This window comes from Miniopterus schreibersii (assembly GCF_964146895.1).
Source record: "Miniopterus schreibersii genome assembly, chromosome: 13".
NCBI lineage: Eukaryota > Metazoa > Chordata > Mammalia > Chiroptera > Miniopteridae > Miniopterus > Miniopterus schreibersii.
This window is the reverse complement of record NC_138113.1, coordinates 8,810,380-8,822,674: the sequence shown is the minus strand read 5'-3', so window position 1 is coordinate 8,822,674 and position 12,295 is coordinate 8,810,380.

The following is a 12,295-nucleotide window of genomic DNA, read 5'->3' as shown; positions in this document are numbered from 1 at the left end:
GATCTGACCTAACATTAATCATTTTGAAAGGTAATGAAGTAAGAGTTTGGGCATCACACTCAGGATAATGAAGAGGAATGGGAAAGGAAAGAGAAAGGGGAAGTGTCTCAGTGTTAATTTTGTCACCCACCCACCCAGAGAAGTGAATATTTAAAACTGGAAGACTAGAGCTGTACTCAAAGGTCGTAGTGGGAACCCTAGCGATTCTCGTTTTAGCATCTGAGACTAACTGGCATATGTTGCTGGCAATCTCATTGCATAAATTAGGTTTTAAATAAATGAAGTTGGAGACACTCTCAGAAAATGAGGACATTCAAATTTAGAGTTTCGAAACTGAGCATCATTTTTTGACCCCTTAGCAGGTTGCCTTTCTGTTTATAGAGGATGCTTCAACGTATCAGCATATAAATTGAGGAATAAATGGCTGGAAAAAGTATCTCAGGTTGTACAATGGGGGCAAAGGAAGAGAGGGGAGCACGTATTTGGCAGAGTCAGCGGGAAGTTAAATATGGTGTGAGAGTTTTGAATAGGTGGAGTCAACTCTTGGTAGCCTACAGGATTCAAGCACAGAGCAGTGTCAATATAATTTCTGTGGGTTTGCAAAAGGAGACATGATCAAGCTAATGGGGTCAAAAAAGAAATACCTGAGCCTCTGAGTGAAGTGATTAGAGGACTGACTCTTGACTTACTGCCTCTTTCTAGAGAGGTGAAGGACCTACCTCCTAGGTGCTCCACCAATAATACTATTAAAAGCTAATATTTGTTCAGCTCTGATTAGGAGCTTGGGAGTAACGTGTATTGTCATTTAGTCTTTCCAACAGCTCTAAGGAGCGGAGGTTATTATTCTCATTTTCAGATGAGGAAACAGAGAGGATGAGTAACTACCCTAACGTCACACAGCTGGAAAGCAGGCCAGCCAGGATTTAGCCCAAAGAAGCCCAGCTGCAGAACTCGCTATGAAATTCTTAACTGCTGTGTGAATGATCTGGTGACTCTTGGGTATACAGCTGTTTTCATAGAACTTGGGATGCCACAGAAATCACTAAGTCAGATAGATCTCCACTTACTTTTGGAAGACTATGAAACCCAGAAATCCACTAGTGGGAACTGGGTGTTGCCTCTCAGCCCCACATTCATCCTTCAGTACCTGCTCCGTGTGCTGGATTGAGCCTTTTTAATAATGAACACAATGGGGAGCTGTGTCAGGAGAGTGCACTGAGGGCCATCGTATGAGACGGGACCTCTCTTCCTGCGCCTGGTTGCTGTGGTGGCTTCTGCTTGCTCCTGTCGCATGATCGTCTGTGGTGTGCATGGCTGAGAGGTCCACTGGTGCTCTGCTCCAGCCACATACCCAGAGCACAGTGCCTCAGACACCTCCCAGCCCAGCCCAGCCCAGGCCTGGTGGCCGCTTGCTTGAAGTTCTTCTGTCACAAACACAAGGTGCTCCAGCCTGGTGCCTGCAGTAGTGTCCCAATGCCTTTGATCTGCCTGCCCACCAGTGTTGGCTCACTTGGGACTAAGAGGGTTGTTCCTACTTGCTCAACAACAGCGGACAAGCTTTGGCCCTGGCCAACCAGCCCACTTCTCCACCAGCCGGTAGACTACAACTTATGTGGCTACTGGTTGTCCTGTGAGCTCTGAGCCCCAGCCTTCAGGCGACACTCCCCGGCCTGCTGTGTCTTTCCTCGCGTCCTCACCGTGGGCCAGAGAGTGCCCTTCAGTGTTCTCTTTCCTTTCTCACAGTTGTTCTCTGATCATAGCTTCATAGCTTAATATTTTTTATATCAAGCTTCCCCCATTTAAAATTATAATGTGGTTTCTGCTCCTTTATTGGACCCAGACTGCTACAAAGCCAAGCAGCCCGAGGACTCTGCAATATCGTGACCCAGGTGAAGTGTAGACGGAAGGGCGCGCCTCTCCCTCGGGGCAGGGACAGTGGAGGAAGCCACGGAGGGTGCTATGTCAGATTGTGTGTAAGCTTTCAAGCTGGGAGTAGAGCCGCTGCTTCTCAGATACTCATCATCAGGATATCTGAGAACGAGAACTGAGTTCCCACACGTTACACGATATTTCCTATCTAAATGCCAGATTAGCAACGCAAGGACACAGGGTGATCCGAAACCTCCTTTGATAGATTCAGGTCCATAAATCAATGACTTGATTACACTTTGTGATGCCTTTTGAAATTTACAAGAGAGATAATGTCTGTAAAAATGCTTCAAAAATTGACTAATCCAAGTATAATTCAAAACAATTTGCTAATGTGCAATGATTTATACAGAGACTTCGTTTTGCTTCACAATTTCCAAATGAAATACAGGAGGAAGAATAGCTGAATAGAGATGTTTTGTTGTTTTTTTTTTTCATTGAAACATTAGTTAATAAAATTATATAGGATTTAGGTACATAATTCTATAATATATCATCTGCATATTGTATTGTATGTTCACCACCCCAAGTCAAGCCTCCTCCCATCACCATTTATTCCCGCTCTACCCTCTTCTACCTACACTCCCTTTCCCTCTGGTAACCACCGTGGCGTTGCCTGTGTCCATGAGGTATTTATTTTTGCCCAAATCTTTCACCTTTTCACTCAGCCACTCAGCCCCCTCCCCTCTGACAGCTGTCAGTCTGTTCTCTGTATCTATGAGTCTGTTTCTATTTTATTTGTCAGTTTATTTTGTTCATTAGATTCCACATGTCAGTTGAAATAATATGGTGTTGGTCTTCCTCTGACTGGCTTATTTCACTTAGCATAATGCCCTCCAGGCCCATCGGTTCCTAGAGATGGTTCCTATAAGTTATAGAAAAGATTGGATACCTTATAAAAAAAAGGCTAAGACCAGGACAGTAAGAGCTGGCACAACTGATCTTCCAGTGTGACAGGGTCCAGCCTTTGTGATCCCCGATTGGTTCCGTGTGCGGCATCCCCTCTCTGGGACCTCAGACATGCCGCTTCGCATGAGTAACACAGGTGATGTGCTAAGTAGAGCAAATAGCACAATTTTTGTATCATGAGAATGGTTATGGGGAAAGGATGTTCCCAGATACAACCGTCATCATTCTTGCTGTAGCTACCCTCACTCACTTATTCTACCTTTCCTACTGGATTATACTGAAGAAATTTCTAGAACCAATGTTAGGTTGAATTGTGAAGTTGTTGATATTTGCCAATTTTTTAAAAGACAAGTTTTATATGATTTAACTTAGTACCACTTTACCTAAGAATATTTCAGTACATATTTCAAAAGATAAGTTATTTTAAAATACAGTCAAAACACCATTACTGTACAAAAACATATAACATTCTTTAACATCATCAAGTATCTAATTAGCGATGGAATTACCTTGAATTTCCATCTTTTAACAGTTTGTTTTTTCTGTGATTTTCTTTTCCTGTCAGGTACTAGTTAAGTTTTAATGATAGGGTTAAGTTGGCCTCATAAAATGAATTGGGAAGTATTCTCTCCACCTATATTTTATGAGTTTGTGTAAGCTTGGTATCATTTGTTATTTGAGTGGTTGATAGATTTTACTAGTGAAGCCATCTGGGCCTGGAGGTTTTTTTGGGGGAGGAGCGGGGAGAGGTTTAAATTACAAATTCAATTTCTTTAAAAAGATATAGGGCTATTTATATTTTTTATTTCTACCTTTGAATGTCCATATTAGAAGTCAAGATTTGAGTGACATTTGTGTGCAGAATTTAAGGTTCCACTTCTTTCTGACTCCTTTCTTTGGGTTTCCCTCCTCAATTTTTTATCTCTCTGGTAGTTCTGAAGTCTTCCTTTATTCCTCAAAGATAGGACTCTCAGTGTAAACTATTTCAGGGCTTCCTTTGCCTCCAATTTAAAATGTACACCACTTACTAGGGCATATGTATAAAAAAATCTAAAATATTTAATAATTTATAAGTGCTGCAAACTGGGTGTACCAGGTGAATATCACCTCTGCACATGAATTTTTTCACCCACTGTACCAAGTTTATCTTTCCAGCCACATTTCCTGATAATGCTTTCTACCCCGATCTCTCCATATTAATTTCTGGCTCCCTGAAAAACTCATTTCCGCCAAATATGGCATGATGTAGAACCATTCTTTTTCTCATTATTACATATACCTGTAATTCGTTTTCTGGGTCTGGCATAACAGAATAAACCATGTGGCTTAAAAAATATAGAACCTAATTGTCTCTTAGTTCTTGAGGCTAGAAATCCAAAATCAGTGCGTCGACAGGGTCATGTTCTCTCCGAAGATTCCCAGGGAGGAGTCTTTCTTGCCTCTACCTAGGTCCTGGTGGTTGCCAGCAAACCTGCGTGTTCCTTGGTTTGTAGATGCATCACTCCAACGTTTGCCTCTCTCAACACATGGCATTCTCCCTGTGTGTCTCTGTCAAAATTGTCCTCTTTTTATACGGACATTAATTTTTGCATTAGGGCCTACTCTCATACAGAATGACCTCACGTTACCTTCACTATATCTCCAAAACCCTTTTTCCAAATAAGGTCACATTTATAGATTCCTCAAAGATATGAATTTGGGGGAGCATTATTCAACACAGTGGAGCCCCTGTACCTTATTGGCCATTTTTTCAATGGAGCAGCTCTCCCCTGTGAGTGCCTTTCTGACTCATTCATAAAATACTTCCCCTCCATGGGGTAGTGCGTGGCCCTCACACAGGGCATTTCTCTGTTTCCTTGGCTGTCCTTCAACAGCTCTGAGTCTCTGGAGGAAGACCGGTTTATTCTTTGTCTTTGCTTCCCCAGAGTCTCCTTCAGGGCCTGCCTTCGAGGAAACACTGGCTGAATGTGGGCCTTTCGTCTTCCTCCTGCCTCAAAGCCCTTCAGCACCATCCGCTTCCTCGCTGTCACCCCATCCCTGCTGGCCACAGCTTTATTTTTCCCAAGATGGAAAGAAACCGAAGCCATGTTCTTGGTGAACTAGAAACATAAACTGGGGTCAGGATGGAGTCTCTGAGTCTAAAAAAAAGATAGAAACATAATGTAAATCGAAAAATGTTACCGAGAATGTTAGTAACGATATTGACAATTCTGCTCGCTCGGGGAGGCCGCGACGGAACTCAACGTGCTGAGAAGCTCAGAGGCATTAATCTTATCTGTGCCCCAGAACCCCCTCTGCAGAGGCAGATGAGCGGGTGCTGATGAACGTGCTTCATTAGGAGAATTTCAAACGCCATTTGTCTTCATGAAAAGGAAGTATTTTTACATTTTACAGTTTGCGATGAATCAGTAAAAAAATTTTTTTCAACCATTACCCTTTGACTTAAAATGGGCTTCATGAGCAGCATATCAGTGCAGTAATAGACTCGCCTTAGGGGAAATCTTGACAAAAAAAGATATTTTCTGGCAAAACAATATCCACATACTACAGGCCTGTTCAGGATTCTTTTATAATAATATATTTAGGGTTTTAAATTCCCCCCTTTATTTACCTTTCTAAGAGACAAGAAAAGTAAAAACTAAAAGTAATAAAAAAGAAATCAAACACAAAAACAATATTTTTTAAAAGGAAGAGTTCAGGTTTATACTAGAGTAAACATATAGCCAGCCCAATCTTGCATTTTTTCTGTATCCATATAATAAGATGTTAAAACATTGTCCCTAGTGATTAACATGAAAATTTGCAAGGTCCCTAGTAACCCAAACATACGTATACCATGATTACATAGAATTTAGACAAACAAACAGAGCTCTAATATTAGAAAGTATTTTCTGGTTAATTATCAAATAAGTGGAAAATGAAATTATTGAGAAATCCCCACGATATGATCAGCCATATGAAGGTTTTGTAGTTCCTTTATATGTTAGTATACATTCAAGTAATTTTTTTGACATTTAATGTTTACCCCTGTTGTTAGATATATGTCAGTGTCCTTCAAAGTCAGTTATGAGTCTGGGGGACACCCGCAGCCTCCCCTTGGGTTTTGCCAACCTTTTTGCACTTGGGTCTCTCTATAGGAAATTTGTTGTCATCAATCTTTTCATTCTTCAGTGATCACAATTATTACTTGGTGAACTTTTAAAAATCCCGCCTCAGCAAAGAGTTCCTTTTCAGTAGGGAATGGATTGAGGGCTGGAATCCTGCGTGCTGTAGAAATACTACAGGCGATTCTAATGCACGTAGTTTGGGGGATACATTTTGAGAACCATTTATTAACTTTTCTTCTACTTACCTGTACTTTCTGTATACAGATCACTCTTTCTTTGTCCCAGGAGAGCACATGGGGATTTCATTGTTGCCTCAGTGAGTTTCCATCTATCCTTTAACTTTATATATAGGGAAAAATTTTGTGGAAACCACCCGCTGGCGCCACATGTCACCTCCTTTAACTCCATCTTCCATTTTTTACTCATTCACAAGCAAATACTTCATTTACTTCGGCCTTGAGGATCAGTTCTGTACAGCCTCTAAATCCTATTTCCCTGGGTCCCTGGCCTCTACAAAACCCAGTTCCTCAACTTAAGTGCCCACCATCTGGAAAAAAAATCCTGCTTACATTTCTCCACCTCATCAGCTCTCCATATGGCTCTGGAGCTCAGTTAGAAACACATCTCCTTCTTCTGTGCTAAGGATCTCTTCATTTTTCACCTCTTTTTGAGTTATAATTTATTTTTATCTCAACGTCTGCTAACCTTGAAGACCATCTTTTAAAAAGACGCTTTAACTCATGGTTGGCAGCATCGATTTTAAGATTGATTCCAAGGATTAAAATACTAATCATGTTGGGGAAAGACAACCCTTCTCCCCTTTGCAGATTAACTGCAACTATGCACACCTGTTTGTCTTTGTTATTGACCAAAAATGTCACCTTTACTTTGGGTCAGTGTAGCATCTTCCGGAGGAATCCAGGTGTATCAGCTGGCTCTAGGATGATGGCACACCATTTATCTTCCTTTCCTTTTTTTCACGGAGACTCTTCCAGAAGAGGAGCTCCACTCAGTGTCTCAAGGAGTATGCAATGCGGTGTGATCAGAGAGAAAATGGAAATAAATGGCCAATTTGTATGAAAAGTAAATGCCATGAAATACTGCGTCACAACGTTATTCAAGGCCTAAGAAGCAAAAAGTGTGAGGAGAAGCCATAGGAAGCAATGGTGCATGACGTACCTGAAGCCACGGAGGACAGGCCTGGGGAGGGGAGCCACGGGGGAGCAGCAGGTCAAAGACAGGCAAGGGGCAGCCCCTGAGAAAAGACAAGAGGGGTGACCAGGAGGCGTCACTGCGCGTCTGGGAAGGTGTTTAATGTACTCAGCTGGATAACCCCCTAAGGGGAAAGATCACAGAATTTATCTGAAAATACCCCGTCATTATGGACTAATACTGCCATCAGAGAGGGAAGGATGGTGGAATTATTTAGAGAGCTTTCTTCTCTCTGAGTCTTAACGCCTTCCACCAAGATATTGGTCAGGGACCCCTAGGGAAGTGCACTAAAGCCAATGGTGTAATAATCACTCTGGGAGCGCCATGCTCTGGGCCACAGCTATCGAAATGCTTTTTTGTAGCTTTCCCTTCTCATGGACTCAGGGGGATGAAATGCTGCGGGCACAGACCCCGGTGCTGCTTCCTCTGAGCCAGATGGGCGGGAGCTGGGAATTCTGAAGCTACGCCCACCTCCCACGTGTAGTGAGGCCCTAGTGCGACAGGCTGCCCGAAGCCTTTCATTTCAGAGCGTCTTTGAGTTCTGGCTGCCCCTGTTGTTGCTGCTGCTGCTATTTTTACATTTCCCAGTGCATTGGAATTCTTGCTTCTCAACTCTGCCTTCCTGTATTTTCCACCATGGATGTAGGTATATGGTTGGAGATAGAGCCAGCTCATCCCCTGGGCCAGATAGGTGACCCATCACACTGTGGAGCACTTGTCACCCCACCACTAGCCTGCCTGCCTTGTGTGGGGGGGCGTCCTCTCTATGGGCCAGCTCAGAGGTGAGTTCAATCGTCTCACCTTCTTTACAAAGAAAGAATGGAAAGAGGCGAGAATGCATCCCAGCTGAGGTTAAGCCTAAGCAGCTGGATTGATAGAGGATCTTGACATCCCATTTAAGTCCTGGTGGTGTCAGCTGGTTTCTATAGAACCTGCATTTATTTCCCACTTGGCTGACTGCATCAAAACATTCTTAGTAGTGTTCTGATTTTGACCTGTGGTCTTGGTTAATTTTTTTTCTTTTTCATTTAAATCAAACCTGACAGGAAGAAGAATAAGCTAAAGGAGTTATTTCCCTTTACTGCTTAATGGGATATGAAGCCTCAGCTTATGACTCAAAATAAAACTTTCCACTTGGGTAAACATAATTTTCTCTCTCTCTTTTTTTCCCCCCCAGAAATAATCCCATTCATTTACAAGGGTAAAGTACTTTAGTATAAAATAATTCCCCTTTAACATCTGTTGTAATTACTTAGCTATCCCCTGACTTCCCTTTTCCGTGTGTGGGACCAGTCAGAGGCTGAGCTGGCCGTATGGCCTGTGTAGGAGGCCAGAGCGATGGACCCAGAGTCTGGAAGGCCCAGTGAAGCTGCAGGACCTTAATACCCACCCTCTCAGATATCTTCCCAGTTGATGTCAGGCCCAAAGGTGCTGCAGATCTTGAACATCCTTTTATAAGCCAAGGGAAGGCTGGGACAGCATCTCTGATGTTCAGAGACAGTGATGTGCGTGTCTATGTGGCTCTTTGGCTGGTCCAGTGAGGAGCAAATGTGATACATATTGCTGTAAAGGAGCTTCCTATGTGGATAACTTTTTGAAAATATTTTATCTCACTGTTCCCCCTGCCAAGTGCACCAGCTTTTTCTTAAGTAATAAAGAGAGGAGGCAGAGATTTGTCATTTAAAATGATCTGCAATTCTCTTATGGGGTTCAATTAGTCTTGGGTTTTGTCAGTCTTAACACTCACTAAGCCACAGTTTTTCTTTTGAGAGCTTATTTTACATGTACTAATGTGCACTAAATGTAAAAAATACTTTGAGAGGGGGTTAAAAACATCACATATTTATAGATATACCAAGATTTCATTTCTCTTTTGTGGAAGAAACTCAGAAGTTTCCTACAGCTTGTTTAATATTGAAACGTAATGAGACTACCTAGCGCTGTTACTGAGGAGAGAATGGTAGGCTCTGCCGGAGAAGGGGCCGGGCCCCAGGGCATTGGAAGAGAGTAGCTAACCAGACTTTAATATAGAAAAATAGATAAATAGGGCGATGATTCAATCAGAAGGCAATGTACCTATCATGCATCAGGAGAAAGCACAGCTGGGGGATTGGAAAGTGATTTGGAAGCAAAAACCTCTCATTGAATTACAGACCAAACAATCAAGTTAGGGGTTGCTAGTAGACTGAAACCTGGTTGTAGAAAAGGGATGGCCAGCTCTTCTGTTGTAAGCCAGAACCCTCAGAGAGACCAGCCCCCCTCTAGGTTTACTTTGGGTTAAATCCAAGCCAACACTATCCTAAACCACACACACACACACACACACACACACACACACACACACACACAAGAAAACATAATAAAAGCACTTTTATCTGATTTACTTGGTAGCACATCTCTGGGGATTGGCCCTGAGGCTGTCACTGAAATCTAGTTTTGTCCATAAGCCATTGTCAGATTATAGTAAAACCTGGCAAGTGTGTGATGTCACAGGGCATCCAGCTAAGGAAAACTAACTTGCCAAATAAACATTACGGTTAACATTGATTTCATACTGGCATAGATTAAGAAAGTGATTGGGGAAAATGGTTGTAGGATACATTAATGTTTGTCTAGAGGCCAATTTGGTAATCTGTTGCAGAAATTCTTAGCTCTGTGTTGTCTACATGATACCCACTGGTCTCTTGGTCTTGCATTTTAAGTCAAATGAGCACTTATTCAGGAAGATACAAAAGTGAGGTAGACCCAGATCTTTCCTTGAAGAAACTCACAGTCTAGAAGTAGAGAAAGAACCCAATGAGGGTGTAAACCCTAATTCTGTGAGACAAGGATCAGTGTCAGAAGAGAGGCAGTGACAATGCTATGGAGCCAATGTGATCCCGATAAGTGAAAGAGGAAGGCTGGAGAGTCAGAGAAGATGTGATGGCAGAAGCAGAGCTCAGAGTGATGTGGGGCCCGTTAGCCAAGGAGTGTGGGCAGCCTCTAAGGGCTGGAAAAGGCAAGGAAATACTTTCCCTTAGAGCCTCCAGAAGGAACCCAGTCCTGCCAACCCATTGTAGACTTCTAGAACTTTATAATAAACTTGTGTTGTTTTCAAGCATAATAAGAAAAATGACCAGTGGTCAACTCTTCCATACAGCTGCTAACATCACAAACCAAAATTAGCATCACAACCACCTTACATTTCATGAGTGCTGCATTCATTGTCATATGTAATCTTAACCACAGCTCTTTGAAGTACATACTATATTCTTTAATTTGCACATGAACTGGAGTCGATTAAGTGCTTTCTTCTAGTTTACAAAGCTCTTATATGGCAGACACATAGTAGTTTCAAGCTAAAGCCTAGCTTCTTAAATTATATTGCCTGACAAAAATGGGCTGCACTTGTCCTAAATGTTTGTAATGTTTTTTAAAACCTGAAATTTTGTAGGCACTCCAAAAATATGTACATATTTTAAAACTATTTAAAATGAAAATTACAGTTATTTTTTAGGGCTACTCTGATGGATTTTAGATAGCAAAATCAAAGCTCACTATTTCCACTAAGTTCTAGAAGGGAATTAAAAGAAATGTATGGGAAAAAAAGATCATGTGTGGCATAAAATATGGAGGAAAATATCTATGTTCTGTTCGGTAGTAACTAAACAATTTGGTACTTAAAGTTGAATTTAATGCCTATTTGTCCTTTAGAAACTCTTATAAATAAGATTTCACAGTCATCTATGAAATGTACGAGGACATTTCTGCAGTGGATACATGTGATGATTTGTTGATCTTGCAGTCACCTTTCTAATTTCATGGAAATTAAATATTTGTGAGTAAATTACCTAAAGTGGAAAATTTCTTATGCTTTGATGACAATAGCATATTACATTTATAAACATTTCGTTATTTATTGAGCGATTATTATGTCCAATCCTTCTGTGTTAAGTGCTCTATGCGTATTATTTCATTTGAAACTCATGAGTTCTCAATGAGATAGATACTACCATTATTAGCGGCATTTTAGAGATCACGAAAATTAAATTAGTGGATTTGACACAACTTCTAAGTCACACACTAAATGATGGAGGACCGACAGCCTGGGCTGCCTGGCCATGAAAGGGTCTGTACTGAAATACTGGTAGATGTTAAGGGTTTTCTTTCACATAATCACGCCCTGAATCCTGTTTACCTCTTCCTACCATCCTCTCTGGGCGAGTGGGGTTACCTAGACTTGGGAGCTTAGAAAATGTGACATAATCAGAACAGGATTCAGGTCAGGGTGACCTGGAATGAGCAGCTTGGTTAAGTAACGTAGAAAGCCCAAGAAAAATGGGTTGTCGTTGATGGTGCTTCTTTTCACCATCATGGTGCAACATCAGAATTGGATCAAGGGTGTGGACCCAGGTGGTCACCGACAAAGAAAGCTTGGGACTCACACAGTAGGTGTCTCCATGTTAGAAAAAGAAAGTCTGGGCCCTCATAACCATTTTCCCACCTACTAACGAGATATGCTTTTGGAATACCATTTTCTTGCAGCACTTATTTCCTCAATCTGTAGAATGGGGACAATAGTGCATCTCCATATAGGGCTGGTCGGATAAAGGGTAAAATTCATTTAAAGTAGTTTGCATTAGGCTACGTGATGGTAAGCGTGCTATTATAATATTATTTTCTTCGTTGTTGTTTGCCTTGGAGTGCCCTCTGTGTGATAAATTCCACTGATAAAGCCTGAGAATCAAGGATAATTTTGGAAAACTTAAGTAATCTGGAGAACTCTACCTCCTTCCTGGGGACTGGCCAACGCTTGGGAGTTGGCTCTGCTGTGTGATACGCCTCTGGGACCTTCACGTGCATTGTTTTGCTAAAGGAAGGTGCAGATGTTTTCATGGAACAGGCTGTTCAATACTATCAAGAGTCATTATTTATCCTGTTTATTTACACATTCCTTCCTGAAAAATTTTTCTTGAAAGACATCCAGTGCATTTGTTGGGATTTATTTTGTAAGAAATTCTGGTATTCGTGGGCCACAGTAGCCACTGATATGAAAAGCAGCAGTGACTCTAAGGATTCGTGTTTCTGATCTTTGCTTTGCGACTGCCCTGGGAGATGGAAGACCAGAGGACCGTGCTGTGCAACAGGGTGCAATGCAG